The sequence below is a fragment of the Alligator mississippiensis genome, chromosome 11 (assembly GCF_030867095.1).
Source record: "Alligator mississippiensis isolate rAllMis1 chromosome 11, rAllMis1, whole genome shotgun sequence".
Classification (NCBI taxonomy): domain Eukaryota; kingdom Metazoa; phylum Chordata; order Crocodylia; family Alligatoridae; genus Alligator; species Alligator mississippiensis.
Window position 1 is genome coordinate 25388076 of NC_081834.1, and position 27192 is coordinate 25415267.

Here is a 27192-nt window from a genome sequence, read left to right on the forward strand (position 1 = left end):
TGATGTTGCCTGCACATCTTTTTCCAAGTTCTCTTACAGTCCTGTGCAAGCCCTTCCTTCTTTTTAATCATAAGTTATTTTTTGCATAAAGACCAGTAAAGTTACTGGAAATTAAAAAAAAGCCTAGCTACTAAAAATGTCTGTCTTGGGCCCATATACTATGAACACAGGTATCCTTGAAGTTATTAACTTGACTGTCACCCCTCCCTCTTCAGAAGTATTTGTCCCATCTCATCTGTATTGTTATAGCTAGATTTAGATCTTCAGAACCTGAGGTTTTGGTAATAAAACAGGGCACTCGTCGTAAAGGCAGTCTTTACTGCTAACTTGTTTGTGGGGTGAGAAAGCTAACATGTGTGCACAGAACTTAGAAAAGAATACAATTATTGTTACCTATTTCTTGCTAAGACTTACTATAAGAGTTGTCCATTAAACTAAGGGTACAGATAGACAAAAAATTTAAAATACTTATATAGCTTATCTTACAAAAGCCCATACTGATAATATCTGTTTGGATAATCTTTCAAATAAGACAGACTTATTTTGCTTTTGCTTTAATTCAGCACACAAGTAGCAATTAACATCATTTGCAAATTATTGGAAATGGGACTAGTCTCTTGACAGAAAGTAAATGAAATCACATTTGAGAAAAAAAAATGGTTGTTTCTTGAGTGTGGTGAAATGCCTAAGCCCCCAGACACACCCTCTTATGATAAACATACCATTCACATGTCTCCAGGAAGTGTTCATTGTAAAGCTCTGGAATTGCTAACCTAACCCTGAAGAGATGCAAGCAGATTCAAGTCCTGTCCTCCTCCCTGTACAAATATTTAAAAAGCAGTCTCCACCCTCCATCTTACAATTTGGGAGTCCAGAAGCACCCTACTTTCTACTACATGATCTCAAAACTTACATTTAATAGCAGAACCCTTCAGGGAGTACAATAAAGAGAAACAAAGCCTTTAATACTTGCACAGATTTTATCTCCAGTTTATTTTCCTTAATACAATTAAGTTTTCTTTCAAAAGAAATGCATCACATGCATGGCCTGGTATGTTTGTCTGGCACTGAGGTGGCATATTTCATCTACCTAAGCCACCACAGCCCAAAGTGATGTAGGAACAGATGATGATGCTAGCTTAGCAGCCTAAGCCATAGGTTTGAAATACAAAGAGGGTAAAATCCTGTGCCTACCAAAGCCCTTGTAAAACTACTATGGAATTCATTGGGGCAAAGATTTCATCTACTCTCCACCACCTTGGAATGGATCAGTTCAATCCTTCAGCCTTCCAAGAAAGACAAGCTGATATTCTTGCTTTTTACCTTCAAGGAAAGTTCTTGTCTGCTCTAAATATTATTGCTACGTGGGACTTCAATCAATCTATCTGAGTTTACCCAAAAATGTGTCACCCAGCTTTACACATTTTCTGTTGTGCAGGGTCAGTTGCTGCCCTCGCTCCAAGATGCTCCCTTTTCACTCATATTGTATGGACATTGGTTGCAAAATTCTTTAGTATTTGAGGCAAAAGGTGCTATATATATGCCAATTATCAGTAATAGCACAGCCTGCATTCATCTTTTGAGAAACTGTCAAGAGGGGATGAAGAACTGTGGCTGGTAATATCGGAAATTTCATCATTAATTAACAAAAAACCATCAAATTGATGACCATATTATATAAAACCTTTTCTTTTTTTCCAATCATATGATTCTTTTTAATTAAGTTTGTGGTAGTCTTTCCATAGTAGCACACCATCTAGTCCATTCTTACTTTCATGTGCCCTTCCCCTTGAGGAAAGGAAATCTGAGGGAAGGTTGGGATGGAATTAGAACCTGGCAAGAGGTCTGAAATATGCATGGAAGGATCCTTGTCCAGCATTATTTTTGTGGGCAGCAGATATGAGAGCTATTTCTTCAGCTGAGAATACAAAGTCACCGAGGAACAGTTTACACTCCACAGTAAGCATTCCAGACCTCTTTTTACAAACCGCTTGTGTTCTGGTTATAGTCAGTACTTCACTTAGTCCATCCAGTGGCAAGCTGGACAGAGAATGTGAAAATCTGAAAAGCACCACTAGCAAATTGTATCATTCATAAGAACTGTCTAATCAACATAGTCTCTGTATCTAGATAGCCAGGTCTATAGCACTTCCAATCGTTATGCCTAGTATCTACTACTTAGCCAAAAAGAAAAATTCCCCATTCCCTGATGAATGGCGGGATCCTATTAAAGGAGTCTATTGACATACTTCATAATAATCTTCTCTAAGTTTTATGTGATCATGTTTTGACCAGGGGCACATTTGGTTACAAACAATACCATGATCATATTGAGTGACAAAACATTCAAGACTGTGGCACCTTTGTTCCTCAATATGTTACAGGAAATTGGCTTGACATGAAAATTTCCCCTCCGCAGTACAGCTTAGAGAATGCCCTACATACACAAACAACAGTGTTGGGCTTTCAGTAAAACATGTAGCTCCTGTTCTGTCAAACAGCTTGCAGGGGTAGGAAGCAAAATAGATCAGTTTACAGTGATAAAGGTGAAGCTCATGGAAAAACAGATTAAACTGTCAGTTAAAACATACACTGGCACAGATATGCATCTTGAACTACCACCCACATGCATGCTCTAAGCAGACTGTTCTCTGTTAAACACAACGTTAAACCAAAAATTTATAATACTTACCTCCCTCCACTATGTTAAAGAAATATGCTGGTCTACTCAGAGATTTATTCCTAATGGGAGCACTTTTACTAGCTCCACCTGTTTAGTACACAGTCAGCAGCAGCCTACGTGTCACCTGTTTGCATGCATGTCAGTGGCTGTTTATAGATAAAAAGGTGTGCTTCATGTCTGCATGTGTAAAGAAGGAGCTGGCCGATAGCAGGGCTGGGAAGCAATTACATAGCTTATAACATGACCCATTTGTTTCCTGAACACAGAGCTCTCCAGGAAGGTAGCTGTATGTATCCCATAAAGGAGAAGATGAAAGTAATTAGATCAGATCTCTCATATATGTGCATATGAAAGAGAGGCTACATTTTTATATGCAATTGCCCAATAGAGACAATATCATTCAATTTAGCATATGATATAAATGATCACAAGTGTTAAACTTCAGTTTTAAAAGCACAATGGCTGTAATACGATTTGCAACTTCACATTTTCTTATCTCAGATAGGAAACAACATGTCAGCAATTTCTACTCTCTAGCAATGCTTAACTGTCTCTCTCCATCTGTATATACAGCTGAACACAAAGGTGTTTTAATCATGGTAGAGCTTCTACCATATATTTCTAAAGAAAAGAAGGAGATTTTGTAATAATGAAAGCAACTCCTTGGCTCAAATCTGTAAAGCAAATTTTCTGACTGACATCATAAATGTCCATGAAAAATTATAAACCCCCCAAATTTCTGCACAGCAGAAGCTAAGTACGTCTTAAAACTTTGAGACAACTGGAGACAGAGAGTAGCAACAAAGGAAATCTCTCCTCATATTTATACTTCATGTTTCCCCCACACAAGAGAGAAAAAATCATTTGTCCCCCCTCTAAAAATACTGCATTTGGAACCACTTGGCTAAGGCTACCACTTCCCCATGGCAAAACAGGATTTTAGGCAGAAGCATCAATACTTGCTCCCCATGTTCCACTATCAAAGGCAGCCAACCACAAAGTCATTAATGAACTTGTATGATGTAACATATCCCACAGACTGATGTTTAGAGACAAACTAATTAAAACCTTTCAAATGACAAAGAATAGGCCTATAATTAATTCACATAGTAGCTATCATTTTAAAAGGTCATGTGACCTAGCCACTAGTTACTGTGAGCTACAGAGAAAGTTTTCACCAATGTTTTATGATTTTCATTACAGGTTACAGGCCAGAAAGAGCTACATCTGTCAGTTTAGCTTTGTTGAGTACCTTGTCTTTTGTATCCAGTGAGTACTGAATCCTGATATTATAAAAGGTGATTCACTGGGGCTAGGTCAGTCCTCAATCTGATCTGAATGGCAAAAGGCAAGCTACAGAAGGAGCAGTATAGAAAAGAAGGTGGGTATTTTTCTTGTGGTCATGTCAGGTTGGCACTTAATAGACGAAGGAGCAGGTGTTAGCAAGTTGCAGCATACTCAAAAGGCATCACCATTTTGGGACATTATGGGAATCTACTGCTGACCAAACCATCCAAAGTATGGATTGCTGCTGATCTACTTATGTAGAAGTGCTTCAGCAACCAAAAAAATCCCATACATGGCTTAGCTTATGTAAAACCAACATAATCTATGGTTCTGTTTATTATCGTTACCAAATCAATATTGATTTTGTTCATTTATAACTGAAATGATTTTTCTTCTAACTTTTAGCCCTACAAACTTAAGCTTGGGCTCTGGGTTCTTCTGTGCACCATCCTAGGTGGAAAGATTCAGAAGCTAAATTCTAGGCCCGTGCAAAGCAGCTAACATTTGCTTTGGATTTGGCTGATTCGGGGGACAGCAATTCAATTCAGCAATTTGAATCACTGTCCCGTATCGATTCTGCCAAATTCGATTCAGAGATTCGGCTGCTGCTGAATCTCCAGAATCAGCCAGGCCAGGCCCATCCCCACCAGCCCAGCAATGGCTGCCCTGCCCGCCCCAGCTCCTGGCACTTGGAAAAAAAACAGGCAACCCAACTCACTGGGTGCTGCCAGGCAGGGGGGCAATCCCTGCTGTCCCCAATGCATGGGGGGCTCTCCACGAGCCCCCTGCCCCCCCCACCCACAGCTCCAGCCCCCTCATGACTGCCCTGCCTGCCACGGCTCCGGTCCCTTAAGGAGAAGAAGAAAAAAAAAACCCCCAAGAAAAACCCAGCACTCACTGTTCCTGCCAGCAGGGGGTGATCCCCACTGCATGAGCCCCGCAAAGCCCTGAGGCCACTTCAGGAGCAGTGAGTCCCAGGGTTTTTCACCATTTTTTTTTTTCTTAAAAGGACCAGAGCCACAGCCGACAAGACAGCCCTGTGGGGGCTGGGAGAGGCCTCGGAGGACTTGTGCAGAGCCCCCCCATGCAGCGTGGGGCAGTGGAGGGCAACAGGGATCACCCCCCCACCCAGCAGCACCCAGTGAGCACTGGGGCTTTTCTTCAAAGGGCCTGGAGCTGGGGTGGGCAGGGCAGCCATGGGGGGGCTGGGGCCTGGCACAGGTCTCTCCATGGTCCCCTCTACTTCCCCATCCCCTCTCTCCTCCGCCCCCATTTATCAGCTCAGAGTCCGAGTCCGGCTGCAGCTTCCTGCCGCAGCCACCGGGGACTAGCCAAATCAAAGCTCTCTGAATCTTTTCAAAGCTCTCCAAATCTTAGGAAAAGATTTGGACCTTTTAACTGGTCCCCAATTTGATTCAGATTCAGAGATTCAGCCACCAAAATCAGGCTGAATCTCCTCCAAATTGAATTACCACCCAAAGCTTCTCACAGCCCTACTAAATTCAACCTGCATCTACACAACTGCCTTCAGTATACACAACTGTATAACATCACTACCCAGGGCAGAAAATGGAGTTACGCAGGTAGAACTATGGGAGGAAAATCTGATCTGAAGAACTTGCATTGCTAATGATGAAAAGTAAGGAGTAAAGAATTCTACTTGATTCAAATCCAAACCTAAACATTGTTTAACTTGTAAACTAGTATATGTGATACAGAAACAATGGGCAGTGAGAAGCAGTCCAATAAAGGTAATCATAATTTTACCAGGCACCATTTTTCCCCCCATGATTATCTGCTCCCTACCCCCCCCCCACCTTCATTCTGCTTCTTCCCCTCTCCCACAAATTGAAAAATTTCAGTTTGGTGGGTGAGGGAATAGCTGGTTTGGAAATGGGGGGGAAAAAAAAAAAATCTCTGATCACCTCTAGTAGAGATGGAATCTTGTACTTCACAGCTACTTTCAGAAACATGAATATCAGCTTTACTCTTTTTGAAGACTGAATTTCCACTTAAAGAAAAAAAAATGCCCTGGGCGTGGAAGGAAGGATAATGTGCACAAACCCAATGTAAAGTGAAGGGTAAGTTCTTCAGGGCTCTCAGTTGGCAAAATAAAAGCATGTATTGCACAGAAATGCAGTTGCGCAGGTTTTATAACGTTCTGGAAGAGCAAGCCAGTTTGTATTAAAAGCAAAACAAAAACTTGAGTGCTACATGGTACAACAAGTTAATACTGTCATATCAGAATTTCAGAAATTAGAGTGAACTGATAACACATTGTGCTGTAGGGAGTGACTTCCCATCACTTCAGACTTTAGAAAACACTGCTCTCATGGGGACCTCATCCAGAACTCTGGTTCATGCAATGTTAGATAACTGAGAGCCAACAGCTAGGTTCTCGGCCATGAACTGGGCACAACTCTCCACTCAACACTTTACAAAATACAGTGATAATGGTTTTGCATCTATATAGTAGCTGTCAGCAAAAAGCATTCTAAAACTGCTTTACAGGCTTAAATGATTGCAGGATTGGGTTAGCAAACAACAAGCACACATGTTTGTGTGCAACTTAAATAGTACCCTGAATAAAGATGATTATAATAATGTGCTCTGTAGGTACTATTCTTCTCTTTAAAGTGATGTGTACAGTAAAACAGAAATACATACAAAACAGCAATACATCACAACTCGGACAGGAAATTAAAGGTACTAAACCAAATGGAAATTACAGGAGAGATTTAGGTAAGAAGCTGAAATTTAGCTATGATTCTGGGGTCAGTATTCCTGCAAAGGATGTCTGGTGATATTTTATGGTCATAAGGTCAAAAACCTTATGGTCAAAACCAAAATTTTACCATAGATCTGAAAGATGGTGTGTCAACTGCAGTGTTCTCATGTAATTACTGTATTCACTTGACTCCAAGACAACCTTGAATTTAAATAACCACCTGAAAAATTAGATTCCATAAGAGGAAAATTATAATTTTTAATAATTTTCCCATGTATATATAATCTAATTAGTAGAAAGTCATCTTAAAATTTGCCCCCCCCCCCCCCACTGTGGCAGGGAAAGCCAGACCCCCCCACACACTGTTCCCTGCCCCCTATCCCCTCATGCCTGTGTCTATCTTTCCGATGCATGCCCCCACACTGCCTGCCCCCGCCCTTTGCCTCCCATGCCTGTGCCTGCTCTCCCAGCCCCTTGCTTCCCCCAGCAGACTGCTGCTCCCACCCCCTGCTTTCCCTGAAGCCTGCCTCCCCGACCCCCTCCTCTCCCCTACCTTCTGCTGCAGCTCTGTTCCTCTAGCCCAGCCCAGCCAGGGAGAAGCAGTGGCAGCTCCCAGCTGCGTGGGGTTAGGACTGAAGTGGGAGCTGAAAGAAAGGGGGAAGGGAGTCAGGATGAGAGAAGCAGGGGGTAAGAAGGCAGGCTACAGATTCCCCCCAACACACACCCCACAATCTTGCCCTGCCCCATGCCCTCTTCCCTGCCAAATGAGCCATTCTAACTAGAGGCAGGCAGCAGCTCAGTTCCAGCTTCAGCCACAAGCCCGAGACCAAAACAAGAACTAAGCCACCACCTGCCCTGGCTAGTACTAGTATATAAGATGAGATGTTCTTGATGGGGAGCCATCTAATTGATTCCTTCCTTAACACCATTTAAATTGAAAAAGAAAGGGTAAAATGTACCTGACAAAGCAAAATATTAATATTACGCGGTATTAAGCTTTCTGTACTGAAAATGTTTTGTGGGAAAGAGGAAAAACAGATCTCCTATGGTGAAACAACCAGTACCAAATAGATTCATAGATGCTAGTGACCTCAAAGGATCATCGAGTCTGACCCCCCGCCAGCGGCAGAAAAAGGTGCTGGGATCATGTGACCCCAGCCAGGTGCTTGTCCAGTCTCTTGTTGAAGACCCCCAAGACAGGGGATAGCACCACCTCCCTTGGAAGCCCATTCCAGATTCTGGTGACCCTAACCATACTGCAAGGCTAAGTACAGATATTTGGGGAGGTTCGGTGGTCATTTTGAACCTGATTTAATTTAAACTTAGCTTGTCCCAGTGCTGACCTTACACTTAGACAGGTCTCAGCGACCAGCAATCAGTCTAAACCCATAACTGTTCAGAAATATTGTAATGGAAATTTTAGCTAAGTTTCCTTGGTTTTGTCCTTCATTTTGCATCCAGGACATTCTTTACATGTAGCCCTTTTATTTTTAGATAGAAAGGTGGGGCCAAAATCTATAACAACAACAAAAAAATCATTCTGAGTGGGGAAGAATGGTAAAAGAAGTTCTACCAGGTAATTAAGTACACGAAGATAGGTAGCAATGGCAAATGGAATAAAATGAATCTTGAGTTCACAACAGGTAAATTGTGCCAGACTAAATTGAAATTTCCTGCTAGGGCTGGACTTGATGATCTTCAAGGTCCATTCCAGCCCTAACGTCTATGAAATACCATGCACATAAACCGGATTCTGCAATTTTTAGACTGGTTTAAGATAAGCCTGGATATATGCAGTATCAAACTTATTCAATTTAGGTCAAACTGGTGTATTAAATTTCTGTATACTTTCCCTGTAGAGCCCCAGGGCTGGGAAAACCCAGCCACTAGACCCAGCTCCAGGGCTGCTCTTTACCTCCCCCCCACCCCATTGGGCTGTTTTTTTTACCCCTAGCCCCTTGTTCCCTCCTGTCCCCGCCACTCCCACAGACTAGCCACCCCTATCAACCCCCATCCTACAAGCCACTCTGGGTGCAGCCGCTTTGTTCAGCATTTACTGCTGAGCTCAGCAAGTCCCAGTGGAGGAGGGGCAGGAGGAATGGGGTTGTACCCCCAATGGCAGGGAACCTCACCCCACTCATGAGTCTTGCCAACCTCCCCACCCCACCCATGGGTAGCACCAGCCCCACCCCCTAATGGGTTGCACGTCCCCTCTCCCCAACCCATGGCAGACCCCTGATCCCCTCCAGGCTGCAGTCCTCCCAATCCCCCTGCTAGCCCCACCATCCTGACTGACCTGATATCAGGCAGCCATTTTGATCCAATTTAACCTCCCCCTAATGCCCCCAAATGTCTGTACTTAGCACAAGGGCGATAACAAAATCCCCAGAAGGATTAAATATTCTACAGTATTTATGATCCTGACATTATTTTCCTACCCAGCCTCAGGCAGGTAGTATAATCTCCCAAAGTATGAACCTTTATATCTATTATCAAATTCTTATTTGAGCTAAAGAAACTGCTAAAATAACAGGTTTTAAAACGTGCTGCTCTTCTTCTTTGTGCAATCTCCCTAGTACAAGACCTTGTGAAAACTCAGAGCACCTGAACAATGTCCCTTTATACATCTCTACTTGATCACGTCTTGTATCATCCATTTAAACTATACTACTTACACATTCAAATTTCTCTTCACAGGGAGCTTCTTAATGCCTCTATTTACAAAAACCCCTTTTTCTCTTTGGTAGTTTGTAAATTGGGGTGGCAAAAATGAACACGGTACCTTCAGGTGAAAGCACGCCATAAAGGTCTAAGAATATTTTAAGTGTTAATCCTGAGCCAATGCAGAGCCCACGTGATCTTGATGGAATCCAAGGTGTGCGAGTCTTCCCCTATAAAACCCACTGTAGGGTTTTAATTTGTAAGCACTGATACTATGCATATCCAACTCACACATAACCCGGACCATTCATTGCCAACTTAAAAATCTAGCAAAAGAACAGGGGGATTTTGCAACTGGACTGATCAAAAGAAAGAACAGGAAATAAGACATCAAAAAACCCTCTGAGTTGCAATATGAAAAATTAGTTACATACATCATCAAAACTATGATCTCCATAGAAAAAAGGCATGAAAGCAATCATTGAGCAACAGTTGGTAGATGTGGTATACAGCTTCCACTTTACACAACAGGGTAAGAAAGGAAACTAGAAATCCTTGATATCTTTTTAAGAATGCCAGGGAAAGCCATCAGAAATAGAAAGGCAAGAAAGGAGGCAACAGTTAGTTTTGCAACCTGCATTACAAAAGAAACCAAATGAAGAAAAAAGTAAAGAGAATAAAAGTCAGCAGGAAAAGGCTTGTAGAATCCTAGAGGAACTTGTAGAAACAGAAGACACAGATACACATCAAACAGAAGAGGCTCAAACGTTAACTTTAGGTTGAGGGTTGTGATTATATTATCTAGCATCATTTCTTAGGGGAGCAATATCAGCTATCTTCAATGATCCTCTCTGCTCTGACAGTACATTTTCCTCTGCTCCCACCTCTCAGATTCTCTTTGATGCACAACAATGTATCAACAAAACATAAGAACCCCAAAATTCCCCCAAGAGTGATACTGGTGTGATTCTTGTAAAAAAAGAATGGTTAATACTTCTGGGCAATTGGAGAGATGTACATCTGGGGGAATGACCGCCTTCACCCCTTTGATATCCTTTTGAATCCTGACCAAGAGTTGCTGGGAAGGTTTATTAGGAGAGAGTGCAAGCACCACAATTCCATGTGGCTAGTGAATGAACAAGCAAAATGAAGAGGGCTCTTTGTACCCCACCAGACACATCTAGCTCATAATGCGAAAGAAGTGATCAGACCAAATATGGGATAATGTGGAAATTTCTGTTCCCTTTATTGGAGGCCAGGAGCCATGGGAATGACCTGAGCCTTGTTAATGTAAGCTCCGTTTCCAGTTCTAGAGCTTGCTGAGAAATCGGGGTTACTGTTCTGTCACACTCAGCATTGAAAGGACTCCGCCTGTGCTTCACTGCAAACAAGGGCTGTGATTTTCAGGGAGCTCATATTTAGAGAAATTAATATCTACAATGTAGGAAACATTTCCCTCCTCTTTATCTTCTGCTTTGGTTGAAGCAGCAAAAAAAACCACAGTGAGTTATTCATCTGGATGGAGTCTTGCATACCTGTTGGTTAGAATTAGCTTGACACCATCAATTCCAATGTTTAAAGTTTCTGGATTTGTTTCAGTTTTGAATCAAAATGGCAATAACACCATACAAGTATTGTTGGGAACTGGAATGTGTCAAAACAAGCCTTCCAATAGAAAAAGTCATGTTTTCAATTAAGGTCTGTCACTCTCCTTCCAGAAGCAATCAGACCATCTGCTATAGACCTTAGAAATCTTCCTGTCAAACTCTGTCTAGATAGATTAATCTCTGTGGAACGTTTTCGCCTTGAAACAGCAAGATATAAATAATTTTCATTAGCTATCTCCTGTTTCTGCACAGATCCAGTGTAGATTCAGAAGAATAGCTTGTAGCCATAAAAAATAATAGTTTTAATTTTAGAAAGACAAGTCTCACAGAACCTTCAGGCACTTCTAAAGACCATTTATGTTTACAAAAGGAAGAAAATAAATAGGCATTTATCTACCTGTTTAGCAATCGATCAGAGGAATTGACAAAAGACAGGCAATCTGCTACTCTAAAAAGTCAGAGGAATAAGGGGAAAAATGAGTCCCCTCTTCTCCTCCCCACACAACAATCAGTGGGGAAAAAGAGCAGCAGAGGGAAGATAAAGAACCTTGCTCCAGAGAATATGGTCCTGGATGTGAAAAGTCAGCAGGTAAATGGAATTGAAAAAGACAGAATGGAAGGAAAACTGGAGAAGGAAAAACCCCAAGAACCCTCAACTTCATTTTGTGTGATTGTATATGAAGGAAATGACATTGACCAGGCAGTTAAAGGAAACACTTGCTTTTAATGATCTGCTATCTGAACATAAAATATTTCAGAAAACAACCCTATAAAAATTGAACAAACCACGATTATTTACTGCACTTCTAATACTCAATTTACAAACATCCATAAAACCATCTTCCTTGAGGAATTTACTCCTGTAGTTATGGGGAACTCCTATTTCATGAGATCAAGGAAATGTGATAGAGCACTTAAAAAAAACAAAAAAAACCCTACCAGCATGATTTTAAATAGTTACCACATAACGGACACTAAACTGACTCGAATTTTTTCCCCCTGCAGAAACCCAAGTTTCTAGGGAAAACATTTAAATTGTTTTTGTCAAAACATTAATAAGCAAACATTTCAACCAAAGCCGACCACATTTCAGTTCTAAATAATCACTGCAGTGCTTCACAGGAACTGAAGTTCAAGTACCTTGTGTTCCCATTCTCAACAGGCTAGGCTCCCTGGTTGGACTGTTCCCCCCTGATGCACATTGGTCTCCATACTTGGGGTGGGATGATGGAGCATTATTGCCCCTGGGATATCAGGAAAAAATTGTTTTCAGCTAAAAAAAAAAAAATGTTTTTAATTTTTCACCAATTGCATTTTTGATTAACTATTTAAAATATCTGCTTTCATCAGAAATATTAAGGAAAAATAAATCTTTAACTAAAAACTAACATTTATTTTTAAAAAGTTCAACAAAAGTTTTGAACAGCCCTTATAAATCACACTGAACACTTCTAATGACCGAGTAGTCAACATATGCTGAAGCTCCTATGAAAAGCACAGTTCCTCCCTGAGGGTAGGAAAGCTCTCAACTGTCTTGTATCCTTTTTTTGGAAGCCTGATAATCTGGAACACAGATGAACCATCTCAAAAAGGTCATACTGCCAAACAAATCAGGGATATATCATATGTATTGCACTAGAGAGTGCAGATCTTGCAGAGGGGGTGGTGGTGATGACTGTAGCAATTAGCACCACCTTAGAAGCCTAAAGGGCAGTTTAGTCATCAATCAGTCTGACAATTTCTCCATACAACATTTGTAGGCCCACAAATGCAAATACAAAATTAAGTTATCCAATGTCTCTGACAGTCACTGTTAGGCTAAACATTCCCAGGCTTGTCCAGCTCACAGATTACTGCCTCATGCTCCTTATCCACATGGGAACAAATGACACTGCCAGGAGCAATCCAGACAGGGTCATGAGTGACTACAAAGCTCTGGGAACTGGGCTTAAAGGATCGGGGACTCAGGTAGTTTTTTCCTCTGTGCTCCCTGTTGCAGGCCACGGTCCAGGATGGCCGATCTCTTAGATAGGGCTTTAAACCAAGATTGCAGGGGGGTGGGGAAAGGCTAACTGGAGCCTACCTGAGGGCCAATATACAGGAAAGCTCTATTGACAGTGAAACCAAGCAAGCCACTCTTACAGGAGCTAACAAAAAAGCTCCCCTTCAACGCAACAGGTGGCCAGTGACCTCAGTAGAAGGACTTAGGTGCCTGTACACCAATGCCAGAAGCATGGGGAACAAGCAGGAACTAATCCTCCTGCTTTCCACTGGGCACTACGATCTAGTAGGGATCATGGAGACCTAGTGGCACTCCTCTCATGACTGAAGCATAGCCATAAAGGCTTACATCCTTCACAAAAGAGATCAGGTAGGAAAGAGAAGTGGGGGTGTTGCCCTCTATGTGAAGGAGAAGTACACCTCCCTACAGGTTGATGTCAGCCCCAAAGAAGAACAGTTTGAAACCCTCTGGGTCAAGTGTCAGGGCAGGGGCAGTGAGAGAGACCTGCCTGCAGGTGTATACTACAGGCCACCTAAACAAGGGGAGGAACTTGATCTAGCATTTGCCCATGAACTAATGGAGGTGACATGCATGGGACATGGTTGCCATGGGTGACTTCAATTACCCAGACATCTCCTGGGAGGAGTGCTCAGGCAGCTCAGACTGATCATGATCCTTCCTGACCAGCACCGAAGAGTTTTTTGGGTTTTTTTGACTCAGGAGGTGCACAGACCAACTAGAGGCACTTCTTGACCTGGTCCTGGTGACCAACTTAAACATAAAGGGCAGCCTAGGCGATAGTGACCATGAAATCATTACGTTCACGGTCCGTCGCAAGGCTGACCAAACAGATACCAAGCTGTAAGTCTTACACTTCAAAAATGCAAATTTTAATAAGCCGAGGTCACTAGTAGTGAATGCCCTGAGAAACTAAGGACCACAGGTAAAGGGAGCATGAGAAGAATGGTCCATTCCCTTGTGGAGAAAAAAAAGTTACAGAAGGGTCAAAAAAACCCTCTTGGCTAAGCAGGGAAGTTGCAGCACTCCTACAGAAAAAGAAAGAGGCGTACAAACAATGGAAACTTGGGACAGCCTCTAAGGAAGACTACTTGACAATGGTCCACACTTGTAGAAACCAGATTAGGCAAGCTAAGGCAGAAACTGAAGTAAAACTAGCTACAAGAATCAAAGACAAGAAGTCCTTCTTTAGCTACATAGGGAATAAAAGGAAAACTAATGGGAGCGTGGGGCTGCTGCTCAATGCCTCAGGATACCTGGTCACTACCACTCAGGAAAAAACAGAACTCCTAAATTACTACTTTGCCTCGGTCTTTCACAAGACCAAGGGGAACAACATGCCAGGTAGGGCATCAAGAAGGATGTTGATTGTTTCAAGAAGGATGTTGATAGACTCAAGAGGATCCCAGAGGAGGGCCATTCATTTGGTTAGAAGCTTACAGGACAGGCCCTGTGGGGAAAGACTGAGGGACCTGGACCTCTTTAGCCTCCGCAAGAGAAGGCTGACAGGTGATCTTGTGGCCGCCTACAAATTCATTAGGGGGACACAGCAAGGGATTGGAGATGCTCTGTTCACAAGGACGCCTCTTGAGGTAACAAGGAACAATGGTCAAAAACTTACAGAGAGCAGATTTAAGCTAGATATCAGGAAAAACTTCTTCACAGTAACGGTGGCCAAAATTTAGAATGGGCTTCCAAAGGAGGTGGTGCTCTCCCTAGGCAGGGGGTCAGACTCAATGATCTGTTGAGGTCCCTTCTGACCCTAGCATCTATGAATCTATGAGAACAAGCAGGGCAGGATTGACACTGTTCCCACCATTGCCATAGAACTGGTGTAATTAAAAAATTAGATGTATATAAAAAATAAAAAAAAAACCAAAACAAAAAATCCAGCAGGACCAGATGAACTCCACCCAAGAGTGCTGCAAGAGTTGGCCGAAATAATTGCAGAGCCCCTGGCAAAGATCTTTCAAAAAATCATGGGCCTCTGGAGAAACCCCAAAAGATTAGAAGAGGGCCAATGTTGTGTCCATTTTCAAGAAGGGGAAGCATAAAGACCTGGGAAACTACAGGCCAATTAGCTTAACTTCTATTCCAGGGAAAATCCTAGAAACATTAATCAAAGAGGCTATGTGTGACAAACTTGCAGAAGGAATGATACTGAATGACAACCAGCATGGCTTCGTTGCAGGCAGGTCTTGTCTAACCAACCTCATTTCTTTCTATGATCAGGTGACTCGTCACTTGGACAAGAGAACAGCGGTTGACATCTTATATCTCGACTTCCAGAAAGCCTTTGACCTGGTATCCCATGAGATACTAATCAGAAAACTGGAAGATATCGGGCTCAACTGTGGGACCGTCAAGTGGGTGTGAAACTGGTTGCGGAGTAGGACACAGAGTCCAAATGAATGGATCAGCGTCATCCTGGTGAGATGTGGGCAGTGGCGTACCCCAGGGGTCGGTACTTGGCTCAGTGCTGTTCAGTATCTTCATCAATGACCTGGATGAGGGGTTGGAAAGCCCATTGGCCAAGTTTACGAACAATACCAAAATATGGGGTTGCACAGACACACCCACAGATAGGCTGCAGATATAAGCAGACCTAGACAGGCTGGCATGTTGGGCAGAACAGACCCAGATGAGGTTCCACGTAGAGAAACGCAAAGTGCTGCATCTGGGAAGGAAGAACCCCAGCACACCTACAGGCTGGGCATTGCTAACCTGACCAACACTACAAATGAAAGGAATCTGGGGGTAACAATAGACCCCAGCATAAATGAGCCAACATTGCAATGCAGTAGCTGCTGAAAAGTAGCCGATGCAGAGCCAATAAAATTCTGGAGATGCATTGGAGCTGTTACTCCATGCTAGGAGATTTGCTTCTATAGGACACTGAATTATGTCAACAAGCGTTTTCATTTTTGGCAGCAAATGTTTGTGGTTTAGTCCAATGATTGATGTCAGGATCTTTTATACAGTATTTTCTACATCTGCTTTTGCCGAGTCTCTTCAATTCTGCTTATTCTATGCCAATTTCATGGTGTTCCCATACAGCGCATTTCTTAGATCACCTAGAATTTATGTATTTATTTTTTACAAAGGTTACCACAAGTTGTCTCATCTTGTAGATTTTACATCTGCCACACTAAAAGAAAGTGATTTTGTTGGGAGCACTCTTGGGCATTGTGGGCCATGGCTGATAAGCCAAAACACAGTTCTAGCAACCAGTAAAAATATCCTGTACTTTGCTCAGAAAATACATTAGCTCCCCAAGTTATTGACTTAACTAGGCATCAAAGCAATCAGCCCTGTGACAAACTGAGAAATATTCATTATGTGGATAATGTACATGTGTCTATATGTATGTGTGAAATGTTACTTGCTCTGAATTTCAATCAAATGGCTTATTAGAGGACAAAAGCAGAAAAGGCAAAACAATAATACAGATACTCATCTGTACCAAAGCAAGGGAAGCTATCAGTTGAGGAATAACCTCTCCATGGCTCCATCCAGGCTAAAACATTTTACTCCTTCCAGGGCTAAACTTAGGATCAAGAGAAGCTACTAAACCATTACAGCACCCTGGCTTTGAAAAGGGAGAGAGTTTGAGTTGAGGGAAGATGACCAGGGAGAGCTGGTGACCACTGATAGGAATGCAAGGAACCAGTCAGATTGACAAAGGGTCCTGGCCTGCAACAAGTAGCCTTGGTGCTCACATTACAGCCTAAGTCGCAGCCACTAAGCAGCTTCAGTGTCACAGCAAATGGCTAACACCCATATAGCCCCTCAGTGGAAAGTCTTCCACATACCTGGCTTAATAGGCCTGCTGAATATCACAGCTGGAAATCAGGGGGGTTATAAACCAGAAACCCAGCCAGGGGGTGGGCCATGCTACTTGAAAGCAAGGTGGACACACAGGAATGTCACTTGAGATGTAAAAAGCAACTGGGGCTCATAGTAGAGGTGATATCTTTCATTAGACCAACAAGATTTTTGCAAAAAAATTCTTTAATTGCAAGCTTTTGGGCACAAACACGCTTCATCAGGTTTCAGAGAAAAGATGGTAAAAGTCCTCCTGGGTAGAAATGAAAGTTCATATTTCACAGGATTTCACAGAGGAGTAAAAAAATGGAATACTCACTCCTCTGGGCAGACAGTTCTTAGCTGATGGGCATATTCTCAGCTCTCTTGTGGGGCTTTGTGGTGATGCAAATTACCTTGAGCAAAGGCAAATCTCAGATTACAGGTGGTTAAAATTGCTTCCTGCTTGGGAAATTATGAAGATTTATTTTTTTTTAATTGGCTAAAATTCAATATCTTCCATGTGTCAGGTATCCAGGTTGTAGCCATATAGGATATCATCTCTGCTATAAGCCCCAATTGCTTTTTCCTCTAGACCAGTACAGCTACAACCTGGATTAAGAGCACCGAGGTTAAGACCACATTCACCAGTACTAATGAAGAAAAACTTGGCTAAATCATAGCAACCAAATATCATAAAAAATTATTTCCAAAATAAGCTATCAGACTAATACTTTAAAAAAAAACCAACCAAACAAACAAACAACCCCCCGCTGCCCCAAGTCTAAATTAGAATGGGTTAAGGAAATAGTTTTTAAAACGCAGGATACTTCACAGAAATGCAAAAATCTTTTCTGCATGATAACTTTTATTAGACCAACTAGGAAATCTCAGAAAAGCATTTCTGAGCCAAGACTTCTAGATTTTTGCATTTTTTTTTCTCTCAGACCAACACAGCTACCAAATACATCCCTGAAACATGGAAGATCCTAAATTTAAAATCCAAAATCAGCTAAAATTCCACTGCAGAATAAGAAAGATTTTTAACCTCCCTACCTGCCATATGACCTCCAGCGAAGGAATCCTACCTGATCTACACAACAAAGAACAACTCACAATAACTCATAAAGACACTTACAGGGACCCAGAGGGACAGATTTCCATTTCCAGCTCCGTCTATGCAAAAATGAAGTTTATTTCCTACCTATGGGGACTTTTTACCATCTTTATTTTTCCCAGAGCCTGATGAAAGGCATTTGAGCCTGAAAGCTTGGAGAAAAAGATTGGCTGTTTTTTTTTTTGAGATTTCCTACCTGGTCTAATAAAAGGTATCATTTCTGAACCAAGAGTTCTTCTAGATTTCCGATTTATTTTTGTCTCAGACCAACACAGCTACCAAGTACATCCCAGATACTTAACATGCACTTTAAATTACTTGGAAATATTGCATAAATTTAAAAAATATGGACAACTGAAATACTTCTGACTTATTAAACCACAACAAAGCTTAATATTAGTAATATTATCTAGAATAATTTCTATCTGAAGAGCAGAAAAAAAGGTTACAATGGGTTTAGCACAGGAAAATGATACTTACAGGGAGTTTTGCTCTAGGTTATTATACTTACTGCTTTTTCATGCAAGTCAGTTGTTTATAAAGGAAGAGGATACTCATTTCTAAAAGGAAAAAACCTCTTTGGATATCTATGTTCAAGAATTTGGAGTCTCACCCTGCTACATATAAAAAATTGACTAAGGCAGGCAGAGGTATAAAACCAGTACTTCATGCACATCAAAAAAAGTTGCTTATGCTCACAATAAATACTGCCTCAGTGTTTAATAACATTATTTAATTTCTTTTCATCAAGAAACAACAAAATGTGATGGCTTCAAAGCTAAGCAACCATGAGTTTGGGAGATATCTTGTGACTTTCCCACAAAAGGGAAGGAAGTAGTGCTCAGTAGGCAATTCCTCCTGGAGGGTTATGGTTGGCAGGAATGTCAGCTTTACAGTTGGCTACCTTGGGAGAAAGCATAGTGGTGATAAGTGTCAAAACATGCTTTGGTTGTAGGGAGATGGAGTAAAGAACAGTAACCAAATAAACAGAAGAGAACATTTCAGGAATATCATTTGAGCTGCAGGTTCTTTTGACACAAATTATTTTAGCTTTGGAATTATAGCCTACATTTTCTTTAAAAAAATAAAATAAAATAAAAAAGGACATCAAGCACTGTTTGTTGTACAGCTGAACATATTGGTTTCTTCTGTCACTAATACATTTGTTGCATCCAAGAGCAAGCATTGCCGTGTTGAACACACAGATTAAAAAATAATAATAATAATCCACCACAAAAAACAGACCCTATCCATAAAACTGAGCAAAAAAATTTAGGCAGATAGCACATTAGGTGAAAAACACACTTGGAGGGAGCAGCTGCTACATTTGGCAAATACCAGAGGGTTCAGCTGAAAAAAAATGAAAATGTCAAAATAGTATTTAATTTAGGAAAAGTCAACGTTCTCTTTCAAAGTTTTTGAAACAAAACATTTCAGCTTTTACTTTCACAACTGACCAAGATTTTTAAAAATTAAGAGGGTTAAATAATTCAAAACTATTTCCTTTCAGCTTGAAACAAAAATGCTTTGGATTGATCCAATATAAAATTGGGAGGGGGGGATGTATTTAATTTAGACAGAAAACTTAAAAGTTCTGTTTTGGGTCAAAAAAATTACCCATTTTTCCGGTTCAACCACAGAATTGGCTTTATGTAATCAGCTCTTCTGAGAAAAGTGTCATGTGGTGTCTCAACATAAATGATATGCCGTTCTACCAGCTGAAATGGGAGAAAGAGAGCTATTCTCTTTCTGAAGAGATTATTTAACATCTGATGCAGAAGCAAAGCCTGGGCATGACTCACTAGTGTGGACCCTTATATGCATTCAGAATCCCACTAACAATAAGTGGGCCTCTGTACTGACAAAGGAGCGTATTCCAGGCCAAAACAATCAGACCTTTTGCTCTAAACCATTTTATCCTTTATAAGTAACAACAAACTTACATATTACTATAATGCTTTGAATAACTATAGAGTTAAACCTTACACTTAGAAGGTCAGAAGCCCATACTACAAAACCCATTAAAGAAACCTTGTGGCAGTTCTGTTCTAGATTTACAAGACAATCACTATTTGCATCATAGTATCTAGCCAATACATTTAGCCATAAGGGTTACTAATCTGGTTTTAAAATAATTATGACCTTAGGTATGAGCCAAATACTACTCAGTTGCACTGTTTACAGATTAGAAGCATGGGGCTAGAAGGGACCCTTGGGTTATTTTGTTCAGTTCCCTGCTATTATAAGGCAACCACATCACATAATCCTGATCATAAATTTACAGAGTTGCATTTTATAAATCAGTAAGGTTTCTAGCCCCACTGCTCCTGTTTGAAGATGAAGTCCAAGAGTTACTCTAGACTGCTCATACAGGGTGAAAGCAGTAATTTAGTTACAGCACAGTAATCTGAGAAATACATTGTGAGTAAATATATTAAAAAACCCCTAAAGTACTTCCAACTTCAAAAGTTTTTCAAATCATTTCATAATAGAACTATCTGCAGCCTCTGCTAGTATTAGGTCAGGTGCCACAACCCCTATTATGTTTTACCCAGTCAGATTGGTTTTTACCTCCAGGACTTGCAACCAAACAGAATTCTCTCCCAGAGACCTGAGGAAGTATACTGTGATACCTGAAAGCTTGCCTATGTCTCTCAACCATGCAGTTGGTCCAATAAAAAATATCACTGACAAGAATACTTGTCTCATTTCCTAGACCATCATGGCAACATCATTTTGACACTACCAAAACACAACTACCCTAATTCTAAAATAAAAACATTTTTCCTTAGCACTGAATAGCTACAATTTAATTACATGCAAAAGTAAGCAGTAGCACATTCTACATAAGGCCAAATATGACATTTTACAGTTTTAAGCATCTTTCTATCTCTAGACTGATGGTGCAGTAGTTAGGATTGTTAGTAGTTTCAAAATGATTAGATCTATTTGTCCAGATACAATTAACTTCCTCAGAAATAACACTGTAAGACATAAGAAGATAGATCAGTTTAAAAAAAATGAAAAGAAAGATTTACATACCTGGGTTTAACAGCAGCAAACAGACACAGAGTTTTACAAATCTACTTTAGGCTACAAGCCAGAGTTGATGCAATTTGGATCTCTTGAACACCATACCCATGTAGCAAGGCTGTTTTTCATCTAGAATTGATACCAGCAGGGTAAAACAAATAGTTTACAATAATGGTTCTAAAGTCATCATTACACTCAGAAGCTTTGCTTTTTGTACAGTAATCTACAAAAGCTACCAGCACCACACAAACACCACAACCCAACTAATTACTTTCAGCTGTTTGTCATGTGGTCTTGCTGACTGATCAAGTGATTTTCTTTTCCTCCTTTCACAAACTGAGCAATCGATTTAATTAAAATTATCCTTTACCAGGTAAAAAAAAATATATCAAAACTTTGCTTAAATCAGGGACCAAGTATGTTCACTTGAATAAGAGTGCCTTTTATTTATAACAAACAAACAAAAAAATACCAAAACTGCCAGAGCACCCCCCCCACCCCACCCATGAATATGTTTTCACAGATATTTGTAAATGGGATGCCAAAGATATGGCTTTCCTTTCTTTAAAAGGCAAAAGAGTAAAAAACTTAATGATGCAGGACATTTGTGCAGGAGGACACTAACCAATTACCCTCTACCACACAGTGCAGAATTATCTGCAAAAACCTCACTTCCCATGCTTAACAGACCCTGCCAGGATGGCTGCGTGGGCAAACCCTTGTTCTACACAGTGCAACAAGGCACTGTATGGTTGCAGGAATTTACCTGCAAGGGATTAACTGAAGGATTAGGGTCCTAATAAATAAATGTTCTTAAATGTGAACAAACAAGCTTTTATCCATGATACAAAGTTGAAAAGGCTTGTTCCTAGCACTAAAACCTTGGTTTAAATAAAAATTGAAAAGTGCAGACTATAAACCATTTACTTCTATTTCTTCTCTCACACAGTACAGACTACTCTGTATCGGAGCCTTTATATACAGAAATCACTGCCTCTCGAAAAGCCATTCGGTAGGCTACTTAAGAGTTATCACACAGCATTAGTATGATTTAAGAAAATATTGGGCCACACTGATCTGCAAAATTGTCAACAGAATTCTGCTAGCCATAACTGCTGGCTCACATGACCTACCATTGTATGTGACAAAGGGAAGGAACATTTGTTCCCTTTTGGCGAGTGGCAATTTGCATTAGCCTCCTACATGCATTCTACCACTCTCACTGAATGACCCAATCCTTTAGCTCAAGCATGAAAGAAAAAAAAAAAAAAAAAAAAAAATCACAACTTTGTAGGCCAGACCCTATTCCACGTATTGGTTGTCAAAGCATAATCCTACTCTAGAAGTTGAGAAACCATTAACACAGGGGTCAACAACCTATGGCACTGGAAGCCACAACAATTAATGCTGCTATAGCTCCCCTAGTGCCACATTTATGGACCCAACAAGAGCCCCCAGGCTGGATGATATGGTCCTATGTGCTGGACTCAACCCATAGGTTCAGAGACTGAGCACCACCAAGGTAGGCATTGCCTTTGTTTACTCTAGAAAGAGCAGCCATGCAGAAGGGTTTCACCCACAGTGGTCCAAACAGCATGGAGAAAGGATTAGAGAGGCTAGGCCAGCGGCGGGCAAAGTCTGGCCCACAGGCCAGATCTAGCCAGCACTGGACTCCATTTCCCAGCAGCCCCTGCCCACCTAACTGCTCTGGGGCTGGGTTGTGATCTTGCAGAGGTGACAGCATGGTCCAAAGCCAGGGCAGAGCCACGATCTGCAGCTCAGGCGTGGCTGGTGAACTCAGATTGGTGGGGCGGTGAAGTTTCTCACAGGAATGGGAGGGAAAGGGGGGGGGGTTGCAGCCAGACGGGACCTGGGGGGGGGGGGGGTTCAGCCTCCCCACTACCAGCCAGAGTGCCTGGCCAGCTGCAACCCCCCCCTTCTGCCCTCCCCAGCCTGCTGCAAACCCCACCCCGCTCCTGGCCGACTGCAAACCCCGCCCCCCCCCACTTCTGTGGGACACTCCACTGCCCCACCAGTCCAAGTTTACCAGCTGTGCCTGCTGCAGCCTCCCCACAGTCTAATTATTCTGACTTTGGGTGAATGGCTTGTAGCCCCCAACTACTTTTATGACTCAGGAATGCATACAATGATCTAACATATTTGGAGAATTTATGTATGTGCATCCCCAATATTCAACACACATGCACACAGTAATTTATGCATGTTCTTTAATCAGAGCTGAGGGCACTCTGTCAGATCAATATGACAGTAATGAAGGTATAGATTCTTTTATTCAAACTAAACACAGCTCTGGATATTTTAATTAAGGTGGGCTGGTTGCTAACACAAAGGCACTACTTTTGTTGCGTTTAACTTACAACTGTACAACATTTTAAGATACAAGTGCTAGACAGTGATTCTCAACCAGGGTGCCAGGGTACCCTGAGGTGCCTTGAGATTCCTTCATGGGTGCCATAAGGTGCCACACAACATTAGCATTGTTAGGTGTGCAAACATGATTCACAAGATAAATCCAGAGATTTCACATACGAATGCAGAGTGTTAATGAGATGTTCTGCCATGATGTAGTCTTTCTGAGTTCTTTGCAACAGAAGATGTTATATTTTTCTGCAGACAAAAAAATGAGAAGTGCCTTGAGTCTAAAAAGGTTAAGAACCACTGTGCTAATGTATTAACAACAGGCTTATGTAATCCAACTGTAGATCTTTGTAAAGATAAATTTTTGACTGAATTAGCTAATTTCCTGCAACCTATACATTAGACAGGGGTAGGCAAAATGTACCCCAAGGTCCACATGTGGCCCACCAGGCCATTCTATTTGGCCTGCAGGGCCCTTAAAAATTTAGAAAATTAATATTTATCTGCCCTGGGCTGCCTGTCACGTGGCCCACAATGGCTTGCCAAAACTCAGTAAGCGGCCCTCTGCCCAAAATAATTGCCTGCCCCTGCATTAGAATATTTATAAGAGAACAATCATAAAGGCTTAGCTGCTTGTGTACTCATGTCCAAAACTCACTTTCTCCTTCTGTTAACACACCATTGATCTGTGTGTTGTATAGTACAACCAACAATATCAGTACATCACATCTTTTAAGATATGATGAAAATATAGTAAATATTTGAAATAATTTCTTATAAACACCAAAATTAAATGCTGCTTTTAAAGTTGAGAAAGATGCTTTTAATAAGTGATAGTAAACAATCCCTCAGTTTTACTTATGTGAGTACAGTAATTATTGCTTAGAGGGAGACCCAGTGAAGTCAGTAGTCCAAATCTTTTGGTGTGACTGTATCAAATCCTTGCTAACCTGAAGAGTAACATGTCAGAATAAGAATAAAACTTAGAGATCTGTCCAGTTTCTGTCAGCTCCCATGCAACCAGGATAAGCCTCTTTTAGCGGGTATTATAAATCGACTCAGTGAAATATACTGTCAAGTACAGTGGTATTGTATAAAGCAGTAACTATGCATTTTCAAGCTTCTTTGGCACACAGATACAAAGGAACAAGCTTCTTTCTAGAATGATGAGATTAGCTTTTATTTTCAAACAGTTACCAGTAGTTAGCATCATAAAAGAGGCTTGGAAAATTCTCTTAAATCTTACTGGTTTTCTCTAATTTTCACTTCTGTTACAGGCAGACAAGGTTCTTTGGGTAATGTTATATCTTTTATTAGACCAACTAAATAGTTAGAAAAATTGTTCTTTGCAAGCTTTTGGTACAAACACCCTCCTACCCAAAAGCTTGCAAATAACAATTTTTCCAGGTATTTAGTTGGTCTAGAAAAGTTATCACATTTACCCAAAGAACCTTGTCTGCCTGTGTCCTTAGACTGACACAACTAAAACCAACACCCCCCAAACACTTCTGTTATACTAACTTGCGCTGCTTCCACATCCATTTGCAAGCTTGGAAATGTAGCCACAATTTATTCTAATAAAGGCCAAAAATTCAGGTGCCAACTAGATCTGCCACGTGCTAATTCTTAATTTAGGCAAAACCTGGACTGATGCAATGCCTTTATCGCATCAGATTCTCATGTTAAGATCCTGAATATCCTATCTTGAACCTTGCTAAAGATAAACAATACCTAGGCAACACCCAGTAACTCAGTATATAATCTAAAGCAAAAAAACAGGCAACAGGCAATGGTACAGAAGGGTGAATCAGTAAAAGCCAAATACTGTATTTACTGGTGCCACAGTAAAAAAGCACCACTTTACTTTCTTAATATTCTAAACAGAGAAAAAAAAATTAGAAAGGAACTTGAACCCAGAAAGCAACAAACTACATGATGAAGAATACATTTTAAAAAATAAATAAATCTATACTAAATGGCAATAGAAACTAAACAAGTGTTTATCAAGACCACTTTTGAGTTGAAAACAAAGCATGTAATAGTCGATATGAAAAACGATTGGTGATTTTATATACGTGACCATAAAAGTCTAAACCCTGCTATTTAAACTGACATTTTCCTAAAACCATTATACTGCTTACAAGTACTATATTTGTGAAGAAAGAAAGGCTGAACATATAGGTGAATGAAATCATTAGACAGCTATTATACTATAGATGGGACCAAGGTGGGTTTCATTTTTTGTAAGTACTCTTTAAAATGGATGCCACTTCTTGGATAAAATTTAGTTGGACTAATACGGTCTAGAGATAAGAAAGAGTATTTAAGAAAAAAAAAAAAAAATCCAGTGACTGAATCGGTGCTTCAGGCCTTCAGTATGAGGAGTTACAAATTCACTCATCTTCAGATCAGCGATCTTTCTCTGCATGGCAAAAAGTTAGTGGCTAAATGTATTTTTAAATCTCAAAGAGAGGCTGCAGGTTACAGGGTGCAGTGGTACTGGACTGCAGTTTTCTTAGGATTTTAATATATTGAACAACATTATCAAAAAATAATGCAATTTTTTAAAGTTATCTAGATATTTTTCTCTGAATTTCAGCTTAACAACCATACCTCTGTGTTTAGCACTGGCTACAAAACAGCAGAAACACTGACTTTTAAGACTGATCTAAGAGGGCTGAATCTTCCATTTGAAGACCACTCTGCCTACAACACCTTTTATACAGCTATCCAACAGGGCAAAATTCTCCTCTTCCCTCTCCAGGAGAGGCTACAGTTTTTCTTCACTGTGGCTTTGCCTTGACTAGGAAAAGCAGAATGTGCTACATAAACTTTTCTTTCTAGCACAGCAGCCGGGTGACACCACTAGCTCCATTTTAACTGGCTGCACTCTAGTACCAGATGTACTCTGAGCCTATGATGGCAGACTATTCATTTATGTGGTTTATATGCTGCCTTTCCCCAGTAAAGGTTCAGGGCATTTTACAGTAAGAGAACAGAACAACTTAAAAGGGCAAATAGAATATCAAAACAACAGAGACCCACTAAGCATCTCAGCCTTGCTTTGCTTGCTAAATGCCTGCCCAAATAGGAAGGTCTTGCAGCACTTCCAAAATGATGTTCTGGCACAGGCGTGGTGGGCCCCAAGAGGGCGTGAGTTTCAGAGCCAAGGAGCAACTGTGGAGAATTACCTCCCGAGTGCTTTCACCAAATGGACTTGACATACTAATGGTACTTGCAAGAGGTTGTTCTTGGCTGACCTTGGGGATCGCAGTGGGGCACAAGGGAGAAGGTAGTCCCTAGTTACGAAGTACCCAGACCATTTAGGGCTTTATACAACAAAACTAGCACCTTAAACTGAACCCAGAAAGCTACTGGCAGCCATGGAAGAAGCTGGGGGGTCTGGAGTTGTGTGTTCCTATCAACCCACTCCCATCAAAAGCAGGGCTACCACATTCTGCATCGGCTGCAGCTTCCAGACAGTTTGACTGGGTAACTCAAACTACATCACTCCATAGCTATTCTAGGAAAAAGATTGAGTGTAAAATTTCCAAGCCTACCAAAATGGTTTAGATTCCTAAATCCCAGTTTCACAAGTGACTTAGGTACTCACAAGCCCAAACCTTATGAGATCAGTAAATTAGCTACAACTTGATAACTATTCCAACCTAATCTCTATTATTTTTCCTAATCCAGACAATGTCTACTTGTGTTTGGTGAATCAAGAAGCATTTATTAAACACTCATGAGCCTTCAGTCTAACCCAACAGGAGAAAATGAAAATAAGAATGTATTATCATCTTGCACCTCAGAGTAGACTCTATATTAATCGATACAAGCTGAAGAGACCTGCCCTTCCTCGGATTCAAGACA

The 27192-nt window shown here is 41.0% G+C and overlaps 1 protein-coding gene across 8 annotated transcripts in view; it reads right to left on the reverse strand.

Moving 5' to 3' along the window:
* RAB27A (RAB27A, member RAS oncogene family) overlaps nucleotides 1–27192 on the reverse strand; it is a 60144-nt gene that overhangs the window by 24548 nt on the left and 8404 nt on the right. Inside the window, exons 1-2 of one of the 8 annotated variants that reach the window (XM_019477778.2) lie at nucleotides 12107–12239; nucleotides 7252–7342 (exon numbers count right to left, since the gene is read on the reverse strand). The exons of 4 other annotated variants lie outside the window; for them this stretch is intronic. The gene's annotated coding sequence lies outside the window, so the exon portion shown is untranslated. Of the gene's footprint in view, nucleotides 1–2692; nucleotides 2943–7251; nucleotides 7343–12106; nucleotides 12240–20949; nucleotides 21070–27192 lie in introns of those variants that run through there. 3 more of the 8 variants (XM_019477779.2, XM_006276873.4, XM_019477781.2) reach the window with 3 other exon arrangements.